The sequence below is a fragment of the Pan paniscus genome, chromosome 1 (genome assembly GCF_029289425.2).
Source record: "Pan paniscus chromosome 1, NHGRI_mPanPan1-v2.0_pri, whole genome shotgun sequence".
NCBI classification, from domain to species: domain Eukaryota; kingdom Metazoa; phylum Chordata; class Mammalia; order Primates; family Hominidae; genus Pan; species Pan paniscus.
In genome coordinates, this window is record NC_073249.2 from 50,424,152 (window position 1) to 50,428,797 (window position 4,646).

General features: G+C 39.1%; 1 pseudogene; it reads right to left on the reverse strand.

The window, feature by feature from the left end:
• Positions 1-761: 761 nt before the first annotated feature.
• Positions 762-2,096, reverse strand: LOC100988939 (small ribosomal subunit protein uS5-like; annotated as a pseudogene).
• Between the last annotated feature and the right edge of the window lie 2,550 nt (positions 2,097-4,646).

Here is a 4,646-nt window from a genome sequence, read left to right on the forward strand (position 1 = left end):
GTAAGAAAAGAGCATTATTGTCACTTTTATTTTCCCATCTGATAATGTTGGTAAATAGTACATTCTCAATAAATATTTGTTGACTGACTCTTTCAACCTCACAATACATATTATAAGTGAAAAAATGATTTAAGCCTTTCATGGTGCTGGAGAAAAACATTAGGACAACGTATCAATTGTTACAGGAAGATGGGAGTGACTCTAAGGAAAGGAATTGTACCCTTTTTTATTAAAATGCAATGTATTGAATAAGTCAGAGGGACAGTGAGGCCTAGTTATATATGGTATGATGATAATGATTAAAAGTTGCATCAAAACCGGATGTTTGTCTCTGTGATGAGCCCATATCAGATCTCAGTCCATGGGTCCTTTGTCTTTGGTCATTGAAGAAGAGATGTCAAGAAACCCAAGGGCCAGAACATAACTCGGCATTAAGATTGAAATCTATGACATTGTAGAAAACTCTACAAGTATACCATTCACATCTCTAGGCTCTGCGTCACTCCTCATTCTTGCTGATGATTGACTTTCATGACTCTCTAGTGGATATTCTTGTTTAAAATGGGCTATTTTTCCCTTCTTAGTCTATAGGCTGAAGCTAAATCTTAGTCACAATTTTAAAGTCCTAAGAAAAAGACTTGATTAACTGAACTTAGATCAAGTCCCAAACCGGGACTGATACATTGTGGGCTGGGTAATAGGAACAGGATTACCTCAGTTGCAAACATGTGAATGGAAGGCTACAGTGGAATTTCCGAGAAAAGAGGTGTGGGAATCCTATGCAATAGGCATTCACTGTATTTTTCTATCTTGAGCTGCTGGCAGGAGTTGTGCTCTAAACAAAAAGAAGTAAATACCTTCCAGTATGACTGGATTTTCCTCCCTCCCATGCCCCCATATCATTCCAGATTCCCTTGTCTACACTGAGCCAGTGGATTTGTATTTCATCTGCAAGTTTTCAATCTACAGATGAGTTCTACAATCATTTGAGTATTCAAGTTTGAGTTTAATCCATTTCTGCTTTTTCTCCTTCTACCCAGACCTGAAGCTCAGGTTCCAGCATGCTTCATTGATGACTGTGCCCACTGTACAGTTGTTTTCAATCTCCACTAGCTAAGAGGCATATTGTTGTCATTTGCTTTTCATTCCTTGAAATCATCCCTAATGCCAAAGCTGAAACTGGACTTTTTTTTTTCTTTTTTCTGGCTTAATTCACTTTATTTTTCTTGTATAAAAACCCTATGTTGTAGCCACAGCTGGAGCCTGGGTCCTCTGCACCGAGACTCTGGTGTGGGTCTTGAGGAGATGGTCAGTGAATTCCTGATAGGGAGACTTGGTGAATACAGTCTTCTTCCAGAGTCGGGGGTCAGGTAGCTGTAGGTCTTAGAAACAGCATCAAAGGTGGCCTTGGCAAAGTTGCCCAGGGTGGCAGTGCAGCTCCTGGCTGAGGTGTAGCAGTCATCGATACCAACCATCATGAGCAGATTCCTGGGCACAGGCGCCGAGACGATGCCAGTGCCCCTGGAAGCGGGGATGAGGCGCACAAGCACAAAGAGGCAGCGGCCTGTCGCCTTGCAAGGGACGGTGAGGGGATTGCAGATCTTGTTCCCCCAGTAGCCTCTGCGCACGGGGACAATGGAAAGCTTGGCCAGGATGATGGCCCTGCGGATGGCAGTGGCCACCTCCTTGGAGCACTTAACACCCAGACCGACGTGGCCATTGTAGTCCCTGATGGCAACAAACGCCTTGAACCTAGTGCACTGGCTGGCGCGGATCTGCTTCTGCTCCGGCATAATCTTCAAAACCTTGTCCTTGAGACAGACCCCCAGGAAAAAGTCAATGATCTCAGATTCCTTGATGGTCAGGGAGAAGAAACAGATTTCCTCCAGGGACTTGATCGAGCTCCGCGGCCTCCGCCCAGGCCCTTGCCCTGAATGTCACTGCCCTTGCCCTGAATGTCACTGCCAAAACCTCCAGGGAAGCCACCGCGGTTCCCCATCCCAGGGCCCCAGGGGGCCTCTGCCCCGCCCCGCCTTCCCGCTGCATCTGCGTCATCCGCCATTTGGTGTTTTCTCAGAAAATACTCTAAATTGGAAATTGTTAACATAACGATCATCTGTTAAAGCAGCCAACTGATGTTACTATTCCCCTCCCCAGCCCCCAAACCCCTATTCCTTTTAAGCAAAAATTGTCTCCGATTTGTAAAAGTGGAGAAAACAGTTTGTCCAGGTGACAGGTATAATTTTATTTATTTGCCAATCTTTCTTCCAATGATTTTATTGACCTCTTTAGATATAGTACATTAGTCTAAGGCAAGTTCCTATGAAGGACTTTTTTTCTCTGCTTTTAATGTCTTTTAAGACAATCATTAAAATTGCACATCCAGCAACACATTTTCTATCTGATATTTTCTCTGCTTATTCTAAAACTTCAAAATTTTAAGCTTTCCTTGTAGAACTTTCTACTTAAATTATTAATCCAATTTAATTTAAATTTTCATAAGTTATTGAAGAAGATTGCATGTGAGTAGCCAATTTTCAGATTTGGCAAGTTCTAATTCAAGACAGTGCTAATGTGCAGCCTTTGGGTATTAACTTTCCTTAAGTAAAACATGAAATAATTTCTTTCATCCAAGATAAAATGTGGATGGCAGATACTTTTCAAAAGGTTTAATTAATTATCTCAATTTTAGACCACCCAAGAGTTGGAAGTAGAGTTGGAATTGAATATATAGATACAACTCAAAAGTAATATGATGTCTGGTAGGCCTAACAATTTTCATAATTGAAGTCATTAATAGATAATTTGGTGTGTCTTTGAAAGCCATGTATTCACCTACATTAGGAAGCTAGAGTTATGAAATAAACTGTTATTTATTGTGACTTTGCCTCTATTTTATTTTTCCAGGGTCAATGGGATAATTTCGTAAAATTAATTGACCATTAGATACTTTCTTTCATTAAATAAAGTATCAAAGTAGTCATTATCATGGCCTGAGGAATATTTTTGAAAAGAAATAACAGAAAATAAACCTTTGTAAAAAGAAAACCCAAGGAACACCAACAGAAGGTTCAGCAGAAGTTTCCATAAATACATACACTCCCCAAATAGTGTTAAATGCACTTCAGCCTTGAATTCCACTGTGTCACAACCACATACATACTCAGTTAATATAAACGAGGCTAAAACGGCTTAATTGAATCATGTGTGCTATCAGATGAAACATAAATACTAACACAAAAATGAAGTAGATAGGCATTCAGTGGTGTTATTTGAGGGTCATATAAGAATCTCACCTTTTATCAAACATTTCTTCACCAAGTAGTCACATTGCCTAAAATTTTTACGACTGGTTAGTTGAATAGGAAAACATTCACCACTGGATACCCAAATGGGTAAATATACTTATTCATACTGGTGCTGTCCAGTAGAACCACATTACAAAACCAGTCTAGCAGAGCACTGAGCAAACATTTCAGAAAAGCAGGAGCTTATTTTGAAATTTATTTTAGTATAAAAACATAGCAAAAAACAAACAAACAAAAACAAAGCCAAAGTTGGCTATTATGTTTTTGAGCTCTTGATCATTCAAGAGCTAAGTGAAAGCATACCAGAAATAAAGTTGTGGATGAAAGACAAATGTAACACCTTGGATAGATAAATGAGATAGCAGAAAGTAGAACTTTCGTTAGGAGTTATGGAGTGGTTCAATTAGATTTTTATAAATTCTATTTTGCTAGTATGTGTCTGATGATGACATAAGAATAGCTGTGGCCTGAAGTTGTCATGTATGGTCAAGTGATAGCAAGGTATGATAAAGTTGGAGGGTGAGGACAAGAATTGACACAGAGGATAAAAAGAAAAAGGGAAAGAGTGTGGTGGGAGAAACTCTCTTGTTGGAGATCGTTATTAAGTTACCTTTAAGTAGTTAGCCTCTGATATTATGCCCTAAGATTTCTAAATGGTTCCTAGTGCCTTGCTAATGAGTGTACTCAGCAAAGCAGCAGATTCAGCATCTCCCAGGAGATTGTTAGATATGCAGAATTGAAGACAGTGCTTCAGACCTACAGAATCAGAATCTGTATTTTAACAAGGTTCCAAGTACTTCATGTGCATGTTAATTTTGGAGAAGCATTCCTGTTTGGTTATCTAGACGTAAATGCTCAAATGGTGTATTGATAAGTGAAATTTAAACTCTAATAAAAACATTGTTCTTTTATATAATTTTGTGGTTTTAATCTGAGACTAGGCAATAATGACACTTTGTTTTGCTCAATTTAATTCTAAAATATAGAGTATCTATTCACAGGCTGCATTCTGTCTATATAACTGTTTCCCTGTGATTAGAAGACAACGAAAATATACTTTGAGATTTGTCAGCCAAGGCATTGGAAATTGGGAGATTGCCTATCTTCTGTTTTCCACATGATGTCAAAGCAGCCACATGAAAAATGGAAAACCATGCCAAGTGCAGTGACATGCACCTGTTGTCTCAGCTACTCAAGAGGCTGAGCCAGGATCACTTGAATTCAGGAGTTTGAGACCAGCCTGGGCAACGTAGAAAGACCCAATCTTAAAAAAAAAGGAAAAGAAAAAACCAAAATAATGAGTTTTCAAATTTGTTCTACATGAATGATATATGTATT